Source organism: Myotis yumanensis, unplaced genomic scaffold (genome assembly GCF_028538775.1).
Source record: "Myotis yumanensis isolate MYYU_CA2020_CCGP unplaced genomic scaffold, mMyoYum1.0.hap1 SCAF_18, whole genome shotgun sequence".
Classification (NCBI taxonomy): domain Eukaryota; kingdom Metazoa; phylum Chordata; class Mammalia; order Chiroptera; family Vespertilionidae; genus Myotis; species Myotis yumanensis.
The window spans coordinates 9875019-9902614 of NW_027223769.1; the positions used below are offsets into that span (position 1 = coordinate 9875019).

The 27596-nt window shown below is 50.1% G+C and overlaps 1 protein-coding gene across 1 annotated transcript in view; it reads right to left on the reverse strand.

Annotated features, from left to right (window-relative positions):
• Window positions 1-19639, reverse strand: part of CHST8 (carbohydrate sulfotransferase 8) — a 106828-nt gene extending 87189 nt beyond the window's left edge. The window contains exon 1 of the mRNA XM_070398015.1: window positions 19371-19639. The gene's annotated coding sequence lies outside the window, so the exon portion shown is untranslated. The remainder of the gene's footprint in view (window positions 1-19370) is intronic.
• Window positions 19640-27596: the final 7957 nt, after the last annotated feature.

Sequence of the window (27596 nt, forward strand, 5' to 3'; positions counted from 1 at the left end):
AGACTTGCTAAAAAATGTATAGTTAAATGTGTATGTTAACATTTTAAGAGTACTCAATTAAATGACAGAGAAAAATCTATAATTTTCAAATCAACTGAGGAAAAAATATATTGATTGGACTGAGCACAAAAAAGGTGAGTAAACAGAAGCCATAAGTAAGGTAATGGAAATAAATCTAAAATATTAGTGAGGAATAAATATTAAGGGATTAAGCCCATCTAACATTTAGTGATGTTCCCTATGTGCCAGGCCTCAGTCCAAGCACTTTACATGTATTGGCTTATTTAATCCTCAAAATAAGCATATAGCCAGGTACCATTATTATTCCATTGTATAGATGGGGTAACTGAGGCCCCAGGAGGTTAAGCAATGTGTGCAGTGCCCGCAGTTGGTAGAGGGCAGAGCAGGGTTTCAGACCTAAGCGTGGGGGTTCCCCAGCCCGTCCTTTCTGCCACCTTCACAAACAGGTGCTTACACACATAGAGAGCCTACTGCTGGCCAGATGAAGACCATCAATCTTGGTGGGGGGAAAACATGCCTTTAAAAGCAACACAAAGGCTGGGAACAAGGGAATGGAGAGTGGGGTGCCAGTAAGTATTACGGAAAGCTGACATGGTGATACTGATTTCAAGGCAAAAAGGAATTAATAGGGGTAAGGAGGAATGCCACATAATGAGAAAAAAAGCAATATAAAAATTTCTTATAACAATTAGGAACTCGTAGGGATCTACCAACAAAACCTCAGAATATATAAAGCAAACAGTGGCAATCATGAGGAAAATTCACCAATCCACCATTAAAGTGGAAGATTTAACAGGTCTCACTCGGAAATGGAAAGATCAAGCTGATAAAAAAATGAACAAGCAAAGAGAAAATTTGAAAAACAGTTTCAAGACTAATTTTATGTAGGCACGCATGTGTGTGTGTGTGTGGAATGTGTATCTTACAATCGATGGGGTGTTTGAGTTTAACCAGCAGTGCCTTTCCCCCTCTTTCTTAGTTGTACAAAAATAACGGTGTGCATTACAATCAGCATCATTTTAGATTTCATGAAAATATGGGAGTTTTTAAAAATGTATGGGATACAATAATATCTGACTAGAAATTAATAACAAAAGAAAAAATAAAAGCTTTAAAATACTCTCCTGAACAGCTCTCTTATATCAAAAAGGAAATCAAAATAGCAATTTTACAGTATGAAAAATTATGATGACAACTGCACACGAAAACTTATGGAATGTGGCCAGAACTGTGCTCAGAGGAAATTTTATTGCTTTAAGTGTTTTATTCTTAAGGAAAAAAATAATAATTAATGACTTGGACATTCAACTTAAACATTAGAAAAAGAGCAAGACAATAAACCTTAAAAAGAAGTTAAAGATGAAAGGAAGAAATAGAGATTTTTAAGAGTTTAATAGTAGGATGAATAAATAAATTTAACAGCTGTGTCTTAGAAAATGCCAATAAAATATACAACTGCCTGGTAAAGTCTATTCATAAAAAGAGAGAGAGAGAGAAACACAACATTAATGAAAAAGATATAACTAGAGAAGCAAAGAAATTATTAAAATATAGGAATACCATGTGGAATTCTGTGGTAGTAAATTTAAAAATCTTGATAGAAGGTATGATAGTCTAAGGAAGCAGAAGTTATACAAACAGTTAAGAACTAGAAAAGCTGAACAGAAACCAGCAGAAAACCCTCATTCTCCCCCAGAGGCGGTGTCCTCACACAGATTGCACTGGGAAATTTCAAACCTTCAAGGAACAGAAATTTCAGAAATTTTCTATGCTACTTAAAATGTTCCAGAGGATAGAGAAAGCAGGAAAACTTCCTAATTAATTTGATGAATAACACATAACCCTGGTACCAAACCCTGCCAAAGATGAAACAAAAATAAAATCACAGACTAATCTTGTTTGTCACTCTAGATGTAAAAATCCTAAATAAAAGATCATGGCATGCCCTAGCTGGTTTGGCTCAGCGGATAGAGCGTCGGCCTGCGGACTCAAGGGTCCCAGGTTCGATTCCGGTCAAGGGCTTGTACCTGGGTTGCGGGCACATCCCCAGTAGGGGGCGTGCAAGAGGCAGCTGAATCGATGTTTCTCTCTCATCTATGTTTCTAACTCGCTATCCCTCTCCCTCTCCCTTCCTCTCTGTAAAAAAATCAATAAAATATATTTTTTTAAAAAAATAAAATAAAACATCATGGCAGACACACACAGAACCCACCACCACCACCACCCCTAGCTCCAAATGCATGGAAATGCTGGATACAATATAAAATAATTAAATACATAATTGAGCTTGAATTTCCTCAGGTGTCAAAAATGAAGAGATATGAGGGCTGCAGGAATAAACTGTCAGCTGGTGCCCAGAGATGCTGAACAGCAGCGGACAGACCACAGAGGCCAGCACAGGCGTTGGCGTCCGCAAGGGCAGGAGACGCAGCCTGGTCTGAGCTCCTGCACCAAGCTCAGGCTCTACCAGGGACCCCACTCATTGGAATGGGGCTGGAAAACTCAACCGGTCTGGGGAAATACAAAACAATCTTGGGGTGGGAGAAGGGGTAGGGGGGCAGATTTCCAGAAAGAATGTCAATCCCAGTTTGGCACCATGGCCGTAAAGTCCAAGTTTACACTTCCTATGTTGTGGTGTAAATCCCAAAACTTTCACAACCCAGGAAGCACAGGTATACTGTTTAAAATATCACCAATCTTAAATTAGTTTGGATCATTTCTGCTTCCCTAGAATATCACATAGAAATTATAATCTGCTCAAAGAAATGAGGCAAAATCAGCTGATAAGCAAACAGAAGAACTAATACTCCATGAACCTGCAATAAGAAAATGCCTGAAAAGGCAATATAATTATGTTTTAGATTATTAAGTGCATAAAGAAAGACTAAAAATAAAAAAAAGAATTGGAAACTACAAAAACAAGTATGGAGATTTGAAAGATCTCCATAGAATATCTACAAATAAAAAAACATAGTGATTGAAATTAAAAACACAGTACGAGAGTTTAATAACAGATTAATTAGTAAACCAGCAGATGCAGTAGGGATCCAGGAGATAAATCTGACATAACCACCCAGAATGCATACATGAAAAATAGGAGACTGAGGTTACAAGGAAGAGAATAGAATGAGAAGGTCCAAAATAGTACTAACCACCATGGAGACACTGGCAGAAATGCATCCCCAGGGACTGAGACAAAGCCGGGTCCTTCTCGTAAACCTGTAATAATGACCTTGAGGTGAACATGCTGGTGTCGGTGTGGGGTCTCCAGGGCATCCGGGAACTGATAACTAGGACTTACATAGAGATGGCCACATGCCAGGAACTGTCGTAAGCACTTTACATACCGGGTGTCCAAAAACGGTGTATACACACTTTAACAGCAGGTAGCTCAGTTCTGAAAATGAAATGTATTTTAATAAACACTGCCTTTACGTCGGCCTGCGGACTGAAAGGTCCCGGGTTCGATTCCGATCAAAGGCATGTACCTGGGTTGCGGGCACATCCCCAGTAGGAGATGTGCAGGAGGCGGCTGATCGATGTTTCTCTCCCATTGATGTTTCTAGCTCTCTATCTCTCTCCCTTCCTCTCTGTAAAAAAATCAATAAAATATATTTTAAAAAAATAAAAAATAAACACTGCTTTTTTTTTTTTTTTTAAAGGGATGTGATATGGAACTTAACACTGTAAAGGTTTAACTCTTTTTTTTTTAAATATATTTTATTGATTTTTTACAGCGAGGAAGGGAGAGGGATAGAGAGTTAGAAACATCGATGAGAGAGAAACATCGATCAGCTGCCTCCTGCACATCTCCTACTGGGGATGTGCCCGCAACCAAGGTACATGCCCTTGACCGGAATCAAACCCGGGACCTTTCAGTCCGCAGGCCGACCCTCTATCCACTGAGCCAAACCGGTTTCGGCAACACTGCCTTTATAATTATACAAAGTGTATGTATACATTTTGGGGATACCCGATATATTAACTCATTTAATTATCATAACAACCTAAGTGTATAGTAATATTATGCCCAATTTATGGATGAGAAAACTGAGAATAGAGTTTAAGTCATGTTCCTCAACTATTAATTTAAGCGAAGAGGTAAAGTCAAATCCATGTAGCAATCTGCAGAGCTCATATTCTGTCTCTCTCTTTTTTTTTAACCCTCACCTGAGGATATTTTTTCCATTGATCTTTAGAAAGAGTAGAAGGGAGGGGGAGAGACACAAAGAGAAAAACATCGATGTGAGGGAGACACATTGATTGGTTGCCTCCCGAAGCGCCCCAGCCAGGGCCAGGGATTGAGCCTGCAACCAAGATACACACATTGACTGGAATGGAACCTGGGACCCTTCAGTCCGAAGGTTGACACTCTATCTGAAACCAGCCAGGGTGCAGAGTTCATATTCTTAATATATACACTGTCCCTCACATGTGTGACTGGCAATTCAAAGGCTAATGTTGAGAATAAAGAAAAGGAACTATTTGAAGAGATGATGACGGAAAGTGTTTCAGAACTTAAGAAAGCCAGAAGATTGAATAAATAAGTGCTTCAACTTCCAAGCAAGAGGGAGAGAGAGACAGAAACATCAATGATGAGAGAGCATCACTGATCGGCTGCCTCCTGCACGCCCCACATGAGCCCGCAACGTAGGCATGTGCCCTGACTGGAATCGACCCATAACCTCTGGTTCATAGGTCCAGGCTCAACCACTGAGCCATGCCGGCTGGCCTCCTTGGCTTTTCAGAGAACTACCATGTTGGCTTCATGGGGGCTGGGATCTTCCTCTGCTTTGTTTCTTGATATACCCTCCCAGTGCCTAGAACAGTGCCTGGCATACAGCTAGTTCTCAATAGATATCTGTTGAATAAATTGATCAGAAGATGCAATATGGTAAAACATAAAGTAAAAGACCAACTTATCTGCATATTTATCTTAAATTTACCTATAATTAAACAATTTCAATACAAATTTCCATTGGATATTTGAAACTTGGACCAACTATTTATAGAATGCATGTAAAAGAATAAAAATGTGATATCACACAGGAATAACAAGAGGAGACCTACCTTCTAAGATAGTAAAAACGTGTTCATAAGCTGAATCACCAATTCTTATTGCAGTTGTGGGTTCTGGTACAAAATTAGACAGAGTAAAGTCAGAGTCCCAAAGCAGCCCCAGTAAATATAAGAATGAAGCAAATGATGAAGCTGGCATTTTAAAAGAGTAAGGCGAAGAGTGAGTGCTCAGTAAATGATGCTGGGACAACTGGTTGTCCATTTCACACTTGCAGGACATGTATGTTATGTAGAACTATAGAGGAAGTCATCCATGCAGGGGAAACATGTGTTACTGCTTCTGGGGAGAGGCTGGGAAGGGCAGTAAGGAATGAAGCAGAGGATGCTAGGTTTATTGTAAACCTTTTATTGGCTATGCTTTTTAAACTACATATAGGTGTTATTTTGATGAGAATAAAAGTTATTTTTTAAAAAGCAATAAGCATGCTTCTCTTTAACCTATCACACTGACAAAGATCTAAGAAACGAAGACTTGCTGGTGTGCAAACAGGCACACTCAAGCACCGCTGTGTCTTTGTGGAAGGTGTTTGTCGGGAAGTATTCAAAGTCTTAAAACCATGCATATCCCTTGAGCCAACAATTTCACTGCTAGGAACTTATTCTGAAATGACACAAAGGAATACAGCAAGAATGTTCACTCCAACATTCTTTAAAATTGAAAAAAAAAAATGAAAACCACCAGAACGTCTAAAGGAAACTGTTTACTAGTAAATAAATGATGATAAACTCATCTGAAGGAATGCCATGCAGGCGTCAAAAGTAGGATGGGAACAGATCTGTGACCATGAAGAGGTGTTCATGGTATACAAAGTGATTGAATAGGTTACATGCAGCAGGTATAAAAATTACTGCATTTTAATAAAGTGAATATGACTTCTGAGTTTATGTACATAAAAGGATTTAAAACATAAGACACCCCCTCTCTGTGACAAGGTGCGGGAACCCCAGATCCAGAGGCGGGGTAGGCTTCCATTTTCCTCTTTTGCTCTTCTGAAAGCATTCCTGCGAGGACTTGCTAAGGCTCATGAAGGCGGAGGCAGGGATGCTGAGGTGAGGTCCCTCAGATGTGGGGTAGGGGTCTGCATAGGCCCCTCTGCTGCCCAGTCATCCACTGAGTCCCAAACCGAGTGGCCCAAGTGGCCAGGGATGGGCTTGCCCGGATCTAGCCATGCTTGGGGCCCAACCAGCTTCCCAGATGCTCACAGTCCCAGGGTAAGGACCCCCCTTCCAGCAGATGGGGGTCTCAAGAGGCCACGATTGGTCAGGCCTCGGTTATCTGTAGCCAACAGCTGTGCAGCCGTGGCCTGCAGTCTTGGCAATTACTGTTCCCTCCCAGGGCTCTGGCCCTCACTTTCCAGGTGGGAAAGTGTCCGCTTAGCCAGGGAAGCCCTGGGCTCCAAGGTCCTCCAGCCTAGAAGCCAAATGCAGTTCACGGGGAAACTGTTAGGTGAGTGCAGGACTTTGGTTTTACATTTTGAATTAGTCTCCGGACTTCAGAAGGGAGGAGATTTCATATAATAGTTACCATTCTGGTCACGCTGAGCCCCCATCCCTTCCTGTGATGGCAGCTGGAACTGAGTTCCACTGCCCCTTTCCAAAGACGTCAGTGCCCCAAGCATCCCAGACCACGCCACCTCCTTGCCCCGAGGCCCTGCTGCACAGGGCTGCATTTCCCACTGGGCTGGTCCAGGTCTAGGCTTACCGGCCCCTTTTCTTCCCCACATCAGCTGGGAAACAGTGCCCACGGCCCAGTGCCCATGCCCCTCCCTGTTCTGTCCTGCCCCTTTGGGACACTGGGTTTCTGTCTCAGAAAAGCCCTTCAAGTCCACCCCCACCCAGAGCTGGTGGTGTGGCCACTGGGATCCAGAAAAGCCCTTTGGCCCTGTTGCTGCTTCAACCCTGGGCAGGGGGCTGGACCTGGTCAGTGCTCACCCCAGTCCTGGGCTCAAGAAGGGGACACAAAGCAGAAAGAACGATCCTGGTCTGTGGGGATTCTGATCCCCGCAGGTGACACTCACCTGGCAGTTGGTTTAGAAAAGCCATAATCGCTAGGAGCCGCTGCAGATTTCCCCAGCAGCCTCCATGGAAAGGGCGGGCAGAGCACCCCAAGGTCATCAGGGAGGAGCCCTGGGTGACGGGCCAGGTGAGTGACAGCCTCCTCAGTGGAAGGGGAAGGTCTGTGAGTGAGACCCCCTCTCAGGCGAGGCCCTATGGGAAGGGCTAAAGATGGAAAACGAGGAGAATGCACTGGAAATTCAGTCACATCCCTGGCATTTATTTGAAACAGAACATTAATTCTGACTGTCATTAGAGTCCATTTCAATTTTGTAATAACATAAAAAGTTAAGAGTCTAATTTATTCATACAAATCTTGTTAGCATCCAATTTCCACATAATGTAACATATTCCTTAAAAAGCTGACAAAGCAGGAGAAATTAAAAACGTGAAAGAAGACGTCCATGGGCATTCACTGCCACGGAGCCAAAGGTGAGGAGGGGAGAGCAGGGTGGTCCACAAAGGGCTGGCAGCTGGGAGCAAGAGCCGGGGACACTGGAGAGGCAGGCTGCGCCACCTGACAGGACCGGGGCTCCCATCACACCCCAGTTTGCCCCCCCTACGCGCTGTGGGGCTCCTCCTCCCCAGCTCCACGGCCACCACGCTGTCCCCTCGCCTGTCCCTGTCCAGCTCCACAGACATCTCCCTAGCGCTTTCCTCAGCAAATTCACCCTCGAGAGCCTGTAACTCCTCTTAATTACACGTCTGCGGTGTTTGCATTAGATAGCTGTCACCCTGTAATTTACCCATACACAGGTTTTAATTGTACATTAATCTTTCCTACACGCCACTCCTCTGCTAGAATCTGTAACAGCAGTAGTTGGGCCATTTTGTTTATTCCTCAACCAAAAATAGCTGATGAATGTAATTGCAGATGGTCCCGCCCCTTCTTTTCCGGGGTGATCTGATGTGCTGGGGTGGGAGAGGCTCCCGTCACCTGCGGGCTGCCTTCATCCACAACATGGGACTGTTCGGTGGCTGATGTAAATTCCAGAGGGCAGGTCAGCAGCCACAAGCAATCTCCCAGCCACCTGCCGCGGGCTTCCTGGGCACCCCTGCTCCCCTCCTTTCTCCCAGGCTGCAGCCTCAGGGGCCCTGAGAGCTCTCACTTGGGGACCATTCTCACAAGACGTTGAAGGGCAACGTGTAACCCTAAGGAATCCTCCAGGTTGCGAGTTCCAAGGTCACTTGGAAAACCACAAAAGAGAACTATAAATTACAAAGCTCTGGATGGCTGCCAGGGCCCCAGGAAGCTACATTTAGCATATCATTCTCCCAGCAGCAGGAGGAAACCTTAACTCCCTTTCCAGGGGAATTTGAATGGAATTTGTTACAAGAACATTGTGATTGAAATATCACCAATTGGCTTTTCATGACAACCCTGCAATAGATTGCAGTTGCAGTGGGGTGCCTGTGTGTGAGTGTGTGTGCGTGTGCGTGTGTGTGTGTGTGAGTGTGTGTGTGTGTGTGTGTGTTGGGAGTGGCTATTGTGTTCTCCAGCTGGCCGAGGTGGTTATAAGAGAGCCCCATACAATATTTATGAAATCCAAATGAAGCCTTACACTGGCAACGAGCTGATATCATAACACAGATTTCAAAAACGCCTTGACATTTGCCCAGGATCAAATTTCCCCTTGCGGAAACCCGCGAGGCTTTGTGCTGATACCGTCTGCACACTCTACCCCTCCAGCAACCTTCTTCATTAAGCCCCGGGAATTAACAGTGGGATGGGAGGAACCGAGGAGCCGGGTGGAGCTGAGGAGACAATACCATGGAAGTCCACTTTTCCTTGGTGGAAAATATGAGCAGTGGCTTTCAGTGGTGAAAGACGGGAGGTTTGATAATTTTTATTGTTAAACCCTTTCTGACGTGCAAAACAAAGCTTGATGATTTGCTCGCTGAAGGGGCTCTGACAGCGCATATTTGGACGGGAAGAGACATGCTATGATGATCCATCACACATCAGCGGGGCGGGGGGGGAGGGCGACGAGAGCAGGAAATGGATTTACTTGGCGCTAAGGATCTTGGATCTTGTTTAGGGGCAACCTCTGCTTCCTTTTAGGAAGGGCGTCACTGGCCTTCCCATGTCCTGGGTTACGAGTTATTTCCAAAGTGGTCACTTTGGGCATCCTCCATGCCAAAGGGCTCCTCCTACTTCTCTCTACCACAGCCTTTGGAGACAAAGGCTCCTCACGAACCAGGACCCAAAGAGGTGAAATATTGCATGGGATCCAAGTAATAATAAAAATAATAGAAATAAACATAATACAAGTCCCCAGAGATTGTTTACCAGTAAAAGGCAAGGGCGATTTAGTTGCTTTTTGCTAAACACGTCATATTGCACATCCTAAGAGAAGCAGAATACTTGTCAAGCACGCATCTTTATGAGCTATCCGCCTATAAACCTTGCACGAAAGGTCGGTGCTTAATGTTGCTTTGGCAGTAAATTGGCACGATGCACGCACGGGTCTGCTGCATCAAATTAGCATCGACCCATAAAACGCTACTGAATGATTCCTCAAATCTGCCAAGTCCTCAAATCAATTTTGGAGAAAGTGTCAAGGTTTTTTTTTTAACTTTGATAAACCTTTCATATTAGTTATCACAGAAGAGCATAAACCTTTCTAATCTGTCTTTCCACAAAAAAAAGGTGTTGTTTTTCCCAAACTGCTTTTAGCTCTTCCATCTTTGCACACCCGCCTCCACATCGCATAAACAATGTGCATTCTTTGTCGCCCTGTTTTAGAGCAACTGGTATTTGGCTCAACTGTCCATTGCCCATGATCCGACAGTGTGGAGAGAATTTCTAGTGGCACCAGGATAAAGTTCTCACCCCTGGCCCTGAACATGCATGTAGTCCCAAGCTTGCCTCCTCCCGGCAGCCTTCCATAACTCACCAATGAAATCTGATTATTGCTCTATGCCCTCTCGTGTTGGGTCAACGAGACCATAGTCGCCTGGGGGCTCAGTGCACTTCCTTCTCTGAGGACTTCATACTACCGATGTCCTCACTGCCTCCTTCCCATATCTAAGGACCAGCCCAGGCCTCCTCCTCTGTGGAGCCCCCAGCAGATGCCCCAGCCTGAATCCTTTGCCCTCATTCCCCAACCTCAGAGATCTCAGTCACCCCTACTTGTTGCATCAGAGTTGACTGTGAATCTGCCTCTCTCCCCTGGGGGTAATGGCTGGGTCTTGAAACCCATCAAGAACAGAACCTCAATTTGAACCTGAGGGTCTGACCCAGAGCTCTCATCCTCCAGGCTGTGCTGCTTTCCAAATAGCTAAGTCAGACTTGGGAGAAAGTGAAGAAGCTACAACCAAAGAAAGGAGGCTGGGCCACGGTCCCCATTAACTGTGAGGGCAGGAGCGGCCACAGCATGGCCTTAGGCCTCCACTTGACCCGAGGACATGCCGTCCATGAAAAGGTTGTGCTGAAGAGCTGAGGGGGCCAGATGGTGCAGGATGGAGTGCTGCTTTCCGAGGGCTTTCAGGCTTCTCCAGAGGGACCCAGTGACAGATAAGCCCACCAGGAATGAGGTCGCCCAGGGGATGCTCCTCAACGGCCAGTGCCTGGAGCTCTGGGGGTGAGCACCGAGCCTGGGGCCTGGAGCCACAGACCTTGGTCAGAAGCTGGCTCTGGAGAAGGGGGGGCGTCATTTAGAGGAACAGAGCCCCAGTCAGGACACCCGCTAGGGTGTGAGAGCCCAGCTTCTAGAACCCTCCATAGCAGCTCAGGCTCTCAACAAATCCCCATCAGGTCAGCGGGGGTGGGAGAGGACAGAGGCCCACAGGCAGCACTTTGTCTTCTGGTCCTTCATTCCATGGGTATTGACGGGATTGCTCTGTGCCAGGACCCAGCAGTGGACACACAGGCAAGGTGGTCTCAGTGCTCATGGGATCTGTGAAGGGAAAGAAAGGCGAGCCCCAGAGAGACTGATGGATCATGGGGGTCCATCTGGTGACTGGGGGCTGGGATAGATAGGGCCCAGTATCTGCTGCTCTGACAAGCTCCCCCGGTGATTCAGGGGCAGATGGTGGGGTCCCCAGTCTCATCCAGAGAAACACCTGCCTCCTCCACCCACTGCCTTCCAGATCCAACCTGCCAGCTGAGGCAGTCACCAGCACCCGCAACTTCTAAGGCATCTATCTATAATTTGGAGATAGAAGTGAATTTTTAAATTTGTTGAATAATGTTTTCAAATTCAACATATCCTTGGCAACAAAACAAACTGTATTAATCATCTGAGAAATGAAATTAAAACCACAGTGTGGTACCTCTACATACTCATAGAATGGCTAAAACATAAAGACCGGCAACACAAGGAGTTAGAAAGGATGTGGAGCCACTGGAACTCTCACACTTAACAGGGGAGGGGTGCGGATTAGTATAACCTTTAGAGAAAATGGTTTGACAACACCGGCAAATCATGAACACATGCATCCGAGACCCAGCCCCTCTCTGGGAGGGGCACACTTATTAAAGTGTGTGCATCTGTCCAAGGGACACAAGCGAAATGGCCACAGCAGCACTGTTCCTAACAGCCCAGAACTCGGAACAATCCAAATGTCAATCAAGAGGAGAATGGATAAATAAATTGGGTATATTCACACAATGGAATCTTACACAGTAATAACTATGAACAAGCTACAATGACTCCCAGCAATGTGGATGAATCTCACAAATAAAGGTAAGCCAGACACAAACGTGTACAGATTTATGAATCTACTTACATCAAGTTTAGAAATAAGGAAAACCAAGCAATGTCATTACAAGTAAGGCGAACAATTGCTATGGGGAGGAAGGAGACACAGGGCTGCTGGTCACGTTCTGATTTCTGCTTTGGTGCTGGCACATAGGCCTGTTTTGTTTGCGGATGTTCACTGCATTGTGCACACAATCTGTACATTTTTGGGGGTGTGCATAATGTGTTTGGAATAAAAAATTTTAAATGTACTGAATGTGGAACACAAAAAAGGCATTGATAGGAAACTGCTTAGAAAGGGTGGGACTTGAGGGGACACCAGCCAGTTAGCTCACATGCCCCCTAAGCCTTTGTCACATCACCTGGCAAGGCCACTGTCCAACATGCTTCCTTGCATCTGAGATGAAGAGGGACTGAGCCTCAGCTGAGAGACCAAACACAGGAGATTAATAATAATAGTAATAATAAAAATAATACAACAATAATAATAATAGTGTAGTTGCCTTTGATTTTGGGCTGGCTGGCTGCTAGGCACAATGGCTCTCAGGCAGTTTCTATTGTCATCCCCATTTTCTAGATGAGGAAACTGAGTCCCTAGTCCGCACAGTGACTAAGTGGTGAAGCTGGGTTTGAACCCAGGCAGTCTGACTCCAGGTACTAGCTTCAGTCACAACCTCGAAGTGGCTGCATGAGGTGGAACTGGTTGCCATGTTTGTTGGTTGACACTTCAATGCATGGCAGAGGGAATTGAGAAGAGTTAAATAATAGACATAGATTGTTCTTTCACAGGGATGAAGTTAAATTCGCAGATAAGGCCAACCCTCAGGAGGTGAAATAACAACAATGGAGACAGAGGCCCCAAAGCTAAGCAGGAGACAGCCAGATGGACTCAGTCTGGAGGAGTGTGTGTTTTCCATGTGCATGGAGGCAGAGCCCCCGCCCAGATGACTTTTCTGAGAAAAAGGCCTGTGCATGGCTGCTGTAAGGGATGGGGAGCTGGCCATGACCACTGACAGCAGGCAGCCTCTCTATCTGTTGGTGGCAGCAGGCTCAGCCCCCAACCACGATGTGGGGGGCATCCAGGTGAGATCACGATGCATCCCCATGCCCCACATGCATACCACCCCCAGCTCCGAGCCAGCAGAGACTGGAGTAGGACATGAGAAAGCTGAGGGAACACCAAGGAAAGTTCCTGGGAAGCAGGAGTTAAATTGGACCCAGAGGTGTACACGGGAGGGGAGAAAGGAGTATTCCTGGCAAGGGTATCAGAAGAAGTCCAGAATACAGGCCTCAGCCAGCCACAGGCTGGACGCATCACCCACTGGCTCCACCAGTACACAGAGCGCCTGCTTTGAGCATTGGCTCAGACAGTTTAGACAGACAGCTTGCGTGATGCATGACTCAACCAGTGTAGACTGCCTGAGTCATGTGCTGAGCTCAACCAGTATAAACAGCCCTCAGCCAGAACCGGGCTCAATCAGTGTAGACAGTGCCTGCTCTGTGCACTGGCTCAACCAGTGTAGACATGGCACATTGGGCTCAACACCCTCAGCTCTGGGAGACAGACCTGATGGACCAAGCCACTGTCTGACTGGAAGCCGAGGTCTGGGCTGAGCTCAACCACAGGGAAATTCACTGAAGACAGAGGGTTTGAGAGCTCTGAACCTTGTGCAAAGATCCCAGCAGGAGTGGGGCAGGCACTGACTAAATGGACGGTGCTCACACCCTAGACTCAACCAGTGTAGACAGTGTGCCTGCATCACACAGTGGCCCCTCCCGTGCAGACAGACTGCACAGTTCAGCTCCCTCAGCCTGCCAGCAGCAATCACCGAGAACCTGCTCTATGCCAAGTTCCACGTGGCCAAGACCGCCGGAGAGAGCAGCACTGTGACCTGCTGGGTTTGCTCAGCCTCCTCTGGGATCTGGCAAGAGGCTCTGCGCATGGCAGGACCACCGTCAGATTTGCTGGGTGCCTGATGGTCCCCTTAAGAGCACAGGAAGCAAACCCCTACCTCTCAGGGATGGAGGAGAGTTTCAGTGCTCACAGGCCTGGGCAGATGGGTCTTGTCCCAGGAGAGAAATCAGTCCCCACGAAGAGGCAGCTTTGAATGTGGGGAGGACTTGCCTGCCAAGTATGAGTCAACCTGTGCCCGGGCTAGGAGCTGCTGGCAGAGGGGCTCTCCTGTGTCACTTTCCCACTGATAGGCACCAGGGCATGGCCACGGGTCCATGGTGATGAGGGCAGTGGCCAGAATAGGAAGGAAGACTAGTCTGATGAGTCCACTCTCCAGGCAGAGAGCCCAAGGGAGGTAGGAATCAGCCCCAGAGAGGCCTGGGGCCCAACGAGCACATCTGTGCCTCTTAGTTTCCTTTACTTGTTTCTCATCCCTCCTGTCCCTGAGTCTGGCACAGCCAGGGAGGAGCTGGCTCGGGCCCAGGCAGAGTGAGGACAAGGTGACAGCGACCTGGACTGTTGCCTGCAGCTCAGTGACCACTCAGAGCAGGGCCTGCAGCCAGCAGTGTGGGCACCACGGGAAGTGGGGTGACTCACAGGCCTGCTGTCCCACCCCAGCTATAGAAGAGCTGCATGGACCTGGTGATGCCTGCAGGGACGCTGGGGCCTGAGCTGAGCTGCAGAGCGAAGCACCAACATCAGAGGGAGTTGGGGATCTCTGAGCCATGGGCAGAGCCCCTTGAAGGAGTAGGTACAAGCTGACTCCCACCGGTAGGAGGGAAAGGAGAAAGAGCTGGCAATGAGGGGAGGGCACAGGAGTGGAGCTGCCAGGTCAGATACAAGTGGGTGGTAGGTAAAGGACCTACCAGATCACCAGGAAGCTACATGGATGACATGCAGGCCAAGAGAAAGGTGGGCATCATAACAGCTTGTCCTCACCAGAGAACACCGGGCACAGGGTACTGGCTGTAACTTACTGAGTGTGCACACAAGCTAGGGTTAAATGGTGACCACATGGGAGAATATAGCAGAAGGCCCAAGAGCTAGGAGGAAAGCTGGAAGGCAAGCCAAGTGGGCAGGGACACAGAGGCAGAGCCACACGAGCAGCTACCTGACATGCCCAGCCCTGAAGAACACACGCCAGCCAGAGTGGACAGGTGCTTGGTCCAGAGGGCCCTGCCTCAGAGCATTCACAGCTCCCACTCGTGATCCAGGAGTCACGGTCCCAACCACCCTCACCCTCTCCCTGGTGGATTCATGTCCATCACTCCTCTTTAGGACCATGGTCACCCTCCAGGATTATTGCAGCTCCCTCCTCACTCGACTCCCTCCTCTACAGGGGCTGTACACTCAAGTCCAAAGTCTCCCCCCAAAAATCTTCAAGGCCCTAAGGGCCGGACGGAACTCCACTCATCTCCAACCACATCTCCCCTCCTTCATTCTGCTGGCCACATGGGCCTTTCCGCAGCTTCCCGTGCTCCATGCTCCCTCTCATCCACTTACATTCTGTGCCAGGCAACCCTCTCCATCACTTCCTCCCACCCCTCCCTGCTTAGTTTCAGCTCCTCCTTCAGATCTCAGCGGAGTGTCACCTCCTCAGGGAAGTCTTCCTGACCCCTCAGTCTAGGCCAGATTACTCTACTGCAGATCTCATACTCACCCAGCCGAGTCCTTCATATGTTCATTGTAGCCTAGACTCACACAGGCACCGTGTGTTTGTTTAGTAATAGTGTTGCAGGCAGAGCCTGAATCAGTGAGGGATGAATGTGAGGGAATTTCTGTCCCACAAAACTACAAAACCCACGAGGGCAAGGACCACTCTTAGTTTTGCTCATCTTGTGTCCCCAGAGCCTGGCACAATGACAGACACCTAATCCATGCGCAGTAAATGTTCACTGATGGCAGAATGAAGAAGATGGACAGCGGCTCTGACACTGGGAGTGTGGGACGCAGGGTCATTTGACTTCAGGTTTCAATGTTGACAACTCTCATTTAGTTCAAGTAAATGTCATTGCCAGGGGCAGCTCTGGCCATGTCTTGGCAGGGACAGGGTGCCTTGTCCTCAGTCACTAGCAGCAAGAAGCACTGATCGCCCAGCAATGCATGGCGTTCCAGGTGGGAAGTGGGAATGCTGAGACCCAGGTCACTGGCCTGGGAGGGCAGCTGTGTCTGCCAGCCCCAGCACCTTGCCTACATACAGGCACTCAGACTTCCTGAAAGACGGCTTTTGCGATGGAATCAGGGTTGCTTGTGGGTGTCAGCCCACCTGAATGCAGGCCTCCTCATGCTGTCAGTGGCGGAGGCTGCATTTACGGCCAGCAGGTGCAGGCAGCTCCAGATCACAAATGACAGGTAGTTATGTACAGGGTTAAAGTCACAACTTTTTCCCACGACCAATTTGTAAGTCTCATCTGCTGCCACAGTGATTTGCTGACGGGTCACACAGCCTCCAGCCAGGAAAGAATGAGACTGCGTCTCCTGTGTCCTTTGCCCCCTGAGCTAATGCAGCTCTGGCCCCTGGCTGGCTGAGCCCAGGGGTTTCCTCTGCTTTGGGGCAGCCTTTTCCCAGGAGGGAAGGAACAGAGCTGCTCTGGAGCCAGGCAAGTCCTGGCTATGACTCCAAAGACAGTGCCAGGGAGCCTACCGTCACCACACTGTCACCACACAGGCTGCCTTCCCAGCAAACTTCCGGGGGCTCTAGGACACCATTGCCATAGACACATCCAGAGAACCATCCTCACCCTTTTTTTAAAAAAATTTATTGCCGTCCCTCCACAGGGCCACACTGCTCTCCCTGGGCCAGTACTTCATAAATCTACTGTTGGTAACTCAGTACCTTCTGACTGGCTAAAAGGCTAGGCACTTGTTCCCCACAGCGTTTACTGACTCTAATTGCCAAGGCTGTTCATTAAAAAGATGCCATAAACTTGTGTCCACTTTCCTGCCCACTGGTTCCCTCCCTGTTCCACGTGTCTCCGGCGTGGCTGCTACATGATGGAGAAAGCAGGAAGTGCAGCCGGTGAGGGAAGACAAATGTCCCAGACTCCAGGCCGGGCAGGAGATGGGGCACCACACCCTCCCCTGCCAGCCCCACAGGACTCGAGCTCACCTCCGGTGCCTCCAACCAGACACATCAGCAAACAACGATAAAAGCTCTAAGTGACCATCTCTTCGATCCACAAAACCACAAAAAGCCTATGAGGCCCCTGCTGGCTCAGAGTTGGAGTAAAGAGCAGAGAAGCAACCTGCATGACGCTTTCAATCAGGAGAATCTGACTTCTCTCCTGTCAACTGAACTGAGAGTACATTCTGAGATGAGCCCACCAGGCCTACTTTCCCAACAACCATGCAGCAAAAACGTCTTTGCCGAACTTTCCCAGACTTATTAGCTTACATAAACAGAGCTGTGAATAAATGTTTAAAAAATGAAATTCCCTTGATACTCTGTAATCAGTAAATGTTCATTACGGAAACACAGCAAATATGCCTGAAATTTCCCAAGTGGGATCCTGGCTACGAGATTAAAAAGGCATCTCCGACAACAGGCTGAGTTACAAAGCAACCTCCTCCGGCCACAGTCCAGGAAACCTCCGCCAAACCCAGGAGGTCAGACAGGCCGCTCCTCTCCTGGCTGGAGCCAGAATCAGAAGATGCTTCTTCTGCCCTTGCAGGCAACTTATACAGGAGCCCCACACTGGCTGATTGATGTCTCTCTATAAATAATTAATCCTTGACCTTGCTTTAAGAAAGCCCTGACTTTTTAATTTGGGGTCTTTTTAGAAATCAATACCTGGGGAACATAATTCACTCGTGTGGAGTCTGAATCCAGGTAAATAAATCATCTGTATGTCCCAGAATGAACAGGCCAGGCGATGGGATGGGGTCAGACTTTGAGGTTTTCTGTGTTCAAATGCTATAGAATTATTGATCACCCTATGAAGCTCCGTCTCTTCAGATCTGAATTTTATCTCTCATGTGGGTCACTTCACAGAGGCAAATCTGATGAAGGCTCTGCCATGTGCTTCCATTCCCCGCCCCCGCCCCCAGGGCTCCCAGGCCCTCTCCCTGCCACATATCATGGGCTGTATGGATTAAAAGAGGGAGGTATCCTTCAAGGACCAGAGTGTCACCCGTTCCTGTGGCCTGTCTGCCTTGCCTTGTTGACAGGGATAGAGGGTGAGCAGGAGAGGCCATGACCGCTGAGAAATTTGAAAGAGAACTCTGCCACTCCTGCTGTTTGTTGTAGGGCAGGACTTAGAAAAAGTTTTCCACCCCAGAGCAAGGGTCAAGGCGAACTCAGATGTGAAAGTTTACCCAAAGAAAGGGGGCTTGGGTGTGCAGCTTGTAAGCACCCAGGGATGCGGAAGGGGGTGACCCTCTGCCACTGCCCCTCCCCCGGTTCAGTCCAGAGGAGGTCCCTTTATTCAACCGCTTCCGCTCTGCTGCTGGGGGTAAATCCCGGCCAAGCAGACATAGAGGGCTTCGGTGCCCATTCCCCTTCTGATAGCCAGTCTCGGCTCAGGGAGGCGGCCCAAGGAAGGGGGTCGGTCCACTGTGATACCAGAGACTTCCGCGGGACAGGGAGTCTTCTCGGTCAGGTCAGACAGCCGGGCAGCCAGTGTCCACAGCCGAGGGCGCTGTGCGGCTGCTGCATCAGCTCTGGGTCAGGGTCGCAGGGCCTGAAGACCAGCCTAAGTTGGCACGGGGGCAGTCTGGCGCCGGGGAAAAGAGAGGGGTCACTTCCGACCCAAGCGCCAGCACTGGCACCGCTGAACCCCGCAAAGGCGCCTTCGCCTGGCCCGGCCGGCCTCCGCGAGGCCAGAGCTGGTGTGCAGAACTCGAAGCCAGCAGCTGGAGTTGCAGCCACGGCCAGAGCTCGGCTGGGTCCCGCGGCAAAGTGGATTTTTCACCTCCCACCAAGCCGCCCGAGACTCCGACTCCCGCACTCCTGCACACATGCACGCACACACCTTCACCGATCACTGACGCACACACACTCGCCTCGAGTACAAAACAGGCCGGCGCCCAGGAGAGTCGCAGGGTGGGGACTCGCGCTAAGGAGCGGCAGGGCACCTTCCGCCGCTGGGTAGGAAGCGAGGGAGCCTCTAACTCCTCCCTCGCCCCGCTCGCCACAACCCGCCCCAGAGTCCCAGTCCCCAGCGCGCGGGAAAGCCCGGGGCGCTCCGGCCGGGCCCTGTCGAAGTCAGACGCTGCCTCCCCGCGCCCAGCACCCAGGGCTGGGACCGGGAGCAGAGGATCCGTAGGGACCCAGGAAGCCCGAGAGGCGCGGCCGCAAGTGAAATCCAAGAAGCAAAAGTCTAATTAAAGTTCCCACTACTGGAGCGGGTTCCCACTACTGGGGTCCCCAAAGTGCTGCCAGACCAGAACCCAGCGCGCACCCTATTTCTGCCCAAGGCTTCGGACTCACGCTCGCGGGGCTCGCGGGGCTGGGGCGCAGTGCAGTTCTGGGCCCTCTCGGGACCCTTCAGGGCGCCCCTCCCAGCCAGGAGCCTGCACAGGGCGAAGAAAGGGGTGGCGCAGGGGCGCAGCGCACTTACCTGTCGCAGCCGGCACTCGCGGGGTCGCGGGCGCTTCCAGCCCCGGCGCGGTCCTCCGCGGCGAATCCTCGGCTCTGGGGCGCGGGGGGAGCAAGGAGGACCTCCGCCCCAGCTCTGCGAGGGCCCTGCGCCTCCTCGCGCTCGCAGCGGAACTGCGTGCGGTGGGTGAAGCGAGCGACGCGGGGCCGGCGACCGGAGCGCCCAGGAGAGGGAGAGGGCGCGGTGGCGTGTTCCTCCTCCGCCCTGGTCCAGGTCTGTCCCCCGCCTCCCGCCTCCCGCCGCTGCCTTCTCCTCTCTCCTCCCTACAGCAACGCGGGATGCGGCTCGCGCGCCGGGAAGGCTCCCAGCGAAGTGCTAGCGAAGCCTTCGGCAGGGCTGGAAATAGCGCCGCGCCCGCCTGGCGCCCCACCCCCGGCCTGGGCCCCGCCCCGAAGTGGTAGCAGCAGCGGCGGTGGCCCCGCGGGGAGGGGATCACTCCTGGGATCCGCTGGCCGCTCCCGGGAGCTCACCGGTGCCGCACCCACGCGCGCTCTGCGGCTCCCGCGGCCCCACAGGCTGCGAAGGAGCCGCCGCTGGGCGCGGCCCGGCGGCCGCGGGGGTGAAGGTAGTCGTGGGCCGCCCGTGTCTCCTGGGTTCCTGAGAGCTGGACTCCCGGCTGTCACTTGGCTCCAGACCGCGGCCAGAGTGCTGCCACTGCCTCTGTGGATCGCACGCTCCCGCCGACCGGGGAAAAGAGCAAGGCGCCGCCAGAGCAGGCCGTGACACAGCTGGGCAGGGGTGCGCGCCCAGGACCCACGCTTCGGGGGCGCGGGGCTAGCAAAACGCAGAGGATTGCACCGAGGAAGATTCTGAGAAATCCAGCTTCCGTGCAATTCGGTCAAGGTCTTGTCCACGCCGATGCCCAAATTCCTGGGGCTCTGATTCAACTGCAAATGCTCCCTGACCCAGACTCTACCTTGAGGGCTACCTCCTTGAAGGCCTTGTTTGGTCAGGGGCCTGAGAGCTGGGAGGGTCGTGGGTGAGTTCAACTGGGCTCAAGCGACTCCTCCCCATACACTACCCCCCACCACAGAGTGGGCACGTGCCAGGTCCACAGCACACAGCACCAGCGCAGGGATGTGAAGGGGGCTTGGGGCTCTGATTCCAGGTTTTGTTCTTCCTGTGAAGAGGTAGCCCCACCGGCAGGGAGCAAGCCAGTCCCAGGAAGGAGGCTGGCAGGCTTCTCCCAGGAACCACATAAAGCTGCGTAAATCAGTCTTGAAGGGCCACCTGGTATTTTTAAAAACATGCAAAGAAACCTGTAATAAAATAAGTTAAAGGATGCTCCCCTTCCTCTCATTTTATCTGCTGCTGGTTTGGCCTGGCGACTCCATGCAGCTGACCCCGAGTATAGGATGAAGTTGGGGGCTGGGGTGGACTCATAGAGCTTGAAAGGCCAGAGAAGATGGGGCTAGGGCCACCCTGACAGAGCAGAGCCCCTCCTGAGGAAGGCTCAGGCTCTCCAGCACTAGGGCTCTGGTAGGCACCCAGCCTCTGCCACAGGCAGCTCCAAGGCCTCCTGCATGCCCCAGGTAAGCCCAGAGCACTCAGAGATAGAGCAGGAAAGGTGAGCTAGCAAACTGAAGTATATACCAGTGATAGCATGGCTCTTCCTTAATTCTTGCAGCAACGCAGTAGGCATTATCAGTACTGTTGTACAGATGAGGAAAGTGAGGTATGAAAATGCAGAGCCAGGATTGGGCTGCTGATTCCAAAGTGACATAGGTCCAGTGCTGGGGTCTCCCTGAGCTCAGAAACTATGCCAGACCCAGGGCACTGGCCCAGCCACACTCCAGTGGCTGTGTGTTACTCGTGTGTGTGTGGGGGGGGGGGGGGGGGGGGCACATGTGTATGGCTGAAATCACTACTCCAGCTCAGTCAGGTGCAGATTGGGTGAGCAGAATGTAAAAGACAAGGACTCAAATGTCAGGAACGACAGGATAGTGGAATCCCTATCCAACTCACATCCCCAAACTGTTAAAGCAAAGGTCGGGGTGTGCGTTAAAGTGAGCAGAAAGCTACTTGCCCAGTGCGCTGTCTCTGCTCCTGCCCCTGCTCCTGCCCCTGTGTCCTCTTGTCCCCACACCTGCAGCCCCCTCACTACCCATGGCCAGGGCCACTGGTTGGCTGAGCAGCTCTTCCGTACCGAGCACACTGCCTTGGGCCAATTCTCTCTCTCTCTTTCTTTCTCTCTCTTTCTCTTCCTATTCCCTGGGGCCAGCCCTGAGCCAGGAGGAAGCTCTGCACCACAAGTGCTTCCACAGAAGGAGTCTACACAGGCTTCGCCCAGACCACCATCCCTGCTGCCTGTGCATCTGCATGCAGTGATCCTCCTGGGAAGGACAGTTTTTCATTAGCTTCTCCAACTGTACTTATTAGCACCTATTTGCATCTAATATTCAGGCAGCCGCCTCTAGGAATCAACAACGCTGCATTCCTTCAGCATCTGCTGCTTTTCGTTTTTCACTCAGACTGCTTCTTGTTTTGATAGGCCCCCGGGGAAATCCCCAAAGGGGGACCCAAGGCCGATGACACCACCGTTCACTGAGTTTCCTCCTCAAGATCTGCCCAGGGCTGCATGCCCTTCTTTTGAAAGTCAGGCTCGGCCTCTGCAGCAGGGGAGGCGGTGCCCGCGTGCAGGTTTGATATGTGCGCTCCCAATGAAAGATTAGTGGCAAACTTGTCCCTTTGCATCCCAACTAAGATGAAAAGCTATTTTCATTGGCTGGCCTCATCAGTTCACAACCCACGCCACAGAAGAGGTCACAGAGATGTTCAGAAGGCACTCTGTCTGCTGCCAAAGGGGTGGACCTGAGAGGAGGGGGCCTGACCAGGCTTGGAGGTTGGCAGCAGGCAAACAACCTCCTCCCCTGGCTCTGGGCCCCTGGCATTTCTTGGAACAAAGGTTCCCACTCGCTGTTGGGCAGGGAGCTGAAGGCAGCCCAGTGGGGAAGCACCTTGTTTGATGAAGGGCAGGTAAAGCAGGTGCAGGGCTGAGGCCTGAGTCCTACCCCTTCCATTCTGTTGCCGTGAGAAGAACCAGCACAGTGTTCTCAGGAGGAAGTGGGAGCCATCTGGAGTGGCGGGTCTGGGAACACCTGTCTTCCTGTATCCTGTGGGAGAAAGAGAAGAGTAGGATGGACCAGGGGGTCTGTTTTAGCTCTTCTAGCTGCTGGATGGGCAATCTTGAGCATGTCTCCTAACTCTTCCCACCCTGTTTCCTTATTTGGAAAGTGAGGGCAATAGACTCTTCCTGCTCATGCAGTAAGGACGCTCAGATAAGGTGAAGGGTGTGAAAGCATTTTGGAAAATGGAATCCCCACCTCCTCTGGCTTATAGATCAGCCACCTCAGTGTAGGTGTCAAGCATCTGGCCCTGCACTGGCTCTGAAATATGACCAGAAGTCTTCCCTGGGAACAGAGCTGCCTTCCCCAGCTACCTCCGCTGTGGCCCTGGTGTGGGATGGTGGGCAGGAAGGGAAGTGCAGCCCAGGCTCTCAGGCCCCCTCCAGGCCTGAATTGTGAGTCCATGATTCCTGAAAATTCCTCACCTTAAAAGAAGGCCCAGGGCTTCCCTTGGTCACCTGGGGACTTAATGAATGAACATCCCTTCCATGCCCTTTTCCTATTCTCTTTAAGGCCCCTCTCCTTTTTTGTTACCCCTTGGTTTCCAAGGAGCTGGAGAAAATGGGTTGCTTTGTTTTTTTCTGTGTTGAGTTGCCTGAAATGTCCTGGAGTCAGCATTCCCATGTGAGTGAGAGTCCCTATAGTAGTAATACTGCTGGGGGTTCCAGGCACCCCAACATCCCATACACTTGTTATAATTTCTGAAATTCCACCACCATCCCTCAGGGCATAAGAGTAGTTCCTGTTTAAAGAGCAAGTCTCCAGGCAGGCTAAGGTGACGCCAGTGTCTGTCCTTAGCACAGACAAGAGTTGGTGAACAGATTCAGTTTTCTGGGTAACACAATAGAAAGTGACCATGACTAACTTTAGCAAAAAGGGAGAGACTTCTTGAAAAGACACTGGGGAGATCTCACAGGGCAGAGGGGAGCTGAGCATCCAGGAGGACAGAGGGCTAGAAGACTCTTGGGGTCTCCAGGAAGGTCACCCTCTCCCCCAACCAAGATGAGCAGGTCTGCAGATGGGCCTTTGTTGACCCCAGAGTCCCAAAGGAGCCAGGCCCAAGTCCAGTTCAGCCCATCCATGTAAATTGGGCTCAGAGCCAGCCTGGTTTCTCTGTTGGGGTCTTGCCAAGCTCAAGTTCATTTTGTTGCTTCTTAATTAAAAAAAAAAAAAATCACTCTGGGCTGGTCGCTCCTTCAGTTCCCACGAATCCTTGAGCCTGATCACCTCCAGCTCCCTGCCCATGTAGGGAGAGGACACTGTGCAAGGACCCTGAGCAGAAACAATATTTTTCTTTTTACTTTGGGCTAAAGATTTTCAAATTCTAGAATATTTATATGTCACAATTCAGTAAATGTCATTTAATTTGGACCAAACTAATTCAACATTCATGTCATGCACGGCCAGGCTGAAGTTTACTCTTCGCTGTCAGTCAAAGATAGTGGGAAGTAGGCTGCGAGGTCGTGTCTTCCGCCTTGGAGAGTAAATGGGGTTTGACTCCTCTCGTCTTTGTGCTGTTTCTGTGCATCTGTCTGCATCCAGACACAAAGTGAGCTCATTAGCAACAGTTCTCTCTGGTCCATCAGATTTGCTTGGCTGACCTTTTTTGGCTATATGTTGTTAGTCATTAACTGAGGTGACCATTAAAATGAGGAAATTACTGTATGACATAAGTAAGTGGCACTTCTTTTTAAATGCTCCCTAATTAGGAGAGCTTGCTGATTCTCTAGGAGTTGCTTTGGCTTAGCCCCGATTGACAGGACTCAGCCTCCTTTCATGTGCCTGCTGGTCGGTGGCTCCCAGAGCAGAGTGCATGGGTATGTCAGCGTCGCCCAGGACTCTGGGGGTCTGAGAGGGGCAGTGGGGTCTCTGAGAGCAGGATCTCTCCGGCACCAGGAGCCCAGCGTGCGTGTTCAGAACGCCTCCGCCCTTACCAAGGGCTATAAAGCTGTTCATCGCTTTCCATCATGTGGTAGGAAAGTGGGGTGTAAGTATCTTCTGAGTTCCTGAGATAGCTAAAAGCATTTTAAAAAGGCAAACATGAATGCTATTCTAAATGTAATGCTTGGTATTAAGAATCAGGTTTGGAGATTCTGAAAGGAAAGAAAGGATTGCTTTAAACTGAATAAAATATTTCTAGAGGAACACTCCAGAAACATTTATCAGATGCCACCGGAGCATGCCATTGGGTAAGGATGTGCACCCTGTGACTTCCCTGTCTGGAAAGGTTTCTAATCAGATGGGCTTAGAAATGTGACTCAAAGATAGAGGACACACAAGTAGCAATTTCATAGCCAGGCTGGAGCCTCAGAGCTGGAAAGCAAAGAGGTCACTAAGCTCAGTAGCAATTGTTGCCAAGGACAGACTAAAAATCTCCCGAATGCAGTCGGTTAGTCTCCGGGTTTTCTCAGACCCTTTAGCACAGGCAAGTTGTGCCGTAAACCACGTGGGCGGCCACAGTGGAGATGGAAAAACAGTGGCAGGTACTGCCCTTATCAGGCAGCCCTGAGTGAGTGGTATTTTCGCATTGTGCCGGGAGCCCACACAACACCTGGCAGCGCGAGTCTCTCCACCAGGACTGAAAACAACAGCCTGGTGGCTGATGTGTCCAAGGAGACGAGATCCGGAAGTGCCCATCAATCAGACAGCATTCCCGTCAGACTGCAGTGGTTCTCAACCTTCCTAATGCCGAGACCCTTTAATCCAGTTCCTCCTGTTGTGGTGACCCCCAATTTCATTGTTACAAATTGAACATAATTAAAGCATAGTGATTAATCACAAAAACAATATGTAATTATATATGTGTTTTCCGATGGTCTTAGGCGACCCCTGTGAAAGGGTCATTCGACCCCCAAAGGGGTCGCGACCCACAGGTTGAGAACTGCTGCGTCAGAGGGACATCCAAGGAAGCAGATGAGGAATGCCTGCCCTACTTCAGCACCCACAGCCTCAGTGGGAAGATGCTTCACCAGGCCACCCCCAGGTTAGCCTTGGAGGAAACCTTGTCCTTACAGATTCCCTGTGAAGGACGAACTGGAGAAGCCTGAGAGGGTTTGGTTCCTCAGACCTTCCAAAGGTTTTCCAGGTTGGAAGTAGGTGATGCTACAGTTTGCCATCAGCCCCTCATCCGTGCCCAGCATGTCCCCTCCCAGCCTTGCTAAGCCATCCTCCAGTGCTGAGAAGGCACCAAAGTCACCAGGCTTTGGAGCAGATGATGTGACCTGCAGAAGGTTTAAGGGGAAGGGACCTCACCCGCTTCCCAGGATTCCTGGGTGCAGGAGTTTCTGCAGGGAAACCCTTGGACACCGGGAGACATGAAACACTGTCTCTGAAAATAGAAAGCAGTTTGCGCAGAAACTAAGATAAGCAACTTCCACTTTTTGACCGAATTCTCCCAGAGCCCAGAAACTTCATCCTGCAGGCAGAGCCCAAGATGCTCTGGAGTTCAGAGCGCTGCCCAATGGCGTCCAGTCGGTAGCTATGGAAACAGTGAGTCTTTGCCTCCCTGTCGGCTTTTGGCTTTCATGCCAGAGACATCTTGCTGTCAGTAGTGTTTAAAGTTAGCTTTAAAAAACCAAGACAACCCAAATCTCCTCTTTTGACACCATGTGAAGGGCCCTGTGGTATTAAGGCAGCCCTGCAGTTCCCAGCAAGGAGCCTGTCACACTCTGTCCCCGATCCCTGTCCTCAAACAGAGCTTCCTGTCTGCTTGCTCTGAGCAGTGATGTCTTGAGCTCAAATGAGTCCACCTTTTGTGTCTGTCTAGTCTCAGTACCTTGTCCAAGATCCAAGGGTGTGGGGCATGGGCCCTGCTTAGAGGTGTGCTGAGGTGATGCACCAGCTGCAGGCTCAAGGGTGAAGCCCAGGCCCCTATGCAAGAGTCTGTGCCACTTGTCGTTGGGCAGACTGCCCAGACAAATCTTTGTTGAGGGACTGCTGGAGACAGGATATGGGGAGGCAAAGGGGAAAGCAGCTCACAGTCAAGGAAGAAGACAGAGAGATTAGAATACAAGACAGATTACAATGCAGCCATGAGAGAGATGGCTGAGGTATCTTCCCAGGAGATCAGAGAGGGCTTTAATGGAAGAGGTGGCATTTGACTTGATCTAATCTCACCTGGCCTGTCTTACTCATAAGACTCACAGTCACAAAGAACAAGGGGACAGTAATTCAGTACATATTTCGTTAAACACAAAAGATACTCTGGTGCATATAATAGTAGATAAAGGACTCTCATTTCCATGCCCTGGAAAGACAATGTCTAGGGGAAACAGCTACTCAACCAGGGCCTTTTGAGGGAATAAAGAGGGTGTAGACAAAGAAGGGCAAGCATTTTATTTGTGTATAATCAAAAGAAGTCTCACCAAATGCTATTAAAAGTATTAAGCTAACATCAATCCACTTTTGAAAATCATAAGCAGCTTTTACTATACGAGAGATGTTTGAAATAGGCAAAGTTACTGGAACATGGCTTAGTATCTGTCTTGGGCTGTGTTCCCCACAAAAGCAGACCCAAGACAGGCATTTGGGTTCAGGTAGTTTATTTGAGAGTGATCTCAGGAAGCACAGGGCAGGCCAAGAAGCTTTGGTGCCACCAGAGAAAGCTCTAGAGCGAGAAGAGAGATGCAAGAGCTTAAGGTTGGAACTGTCCCTGGGTTGAACTTAGATGGGCTGAGGGGATCCAGAGGGTCTGCTATAATCTCATAATCAGTACAAGACACTCTACACAAATGACTGCTTACACAGTTTTCACCTCTGGTTTGGTTGTCACAAGCAATTCCTGGTGGTATTAAAGTGTCAAGGTGAAAAGTTCTCCCTGGGATGTTTTTGAGGTAATGGTGGCAGTGTTAGAGGTATAAGTTTGAACATCTTTGAATTACCTAATAAAAACAGACCAACTAGATAGCAAGACCAAAAAACCTATGGGAAATACCCACAACAAAACTCGTAGGCAATGCATCCCCCCATCAAAATACTAGCAAAGGGAAGAAACAGGGTGCTTGTCACACCTGAGAGCAGGCGCACCCCAAAATAGCCAATAGCTATTTATTGGAAAGCACAG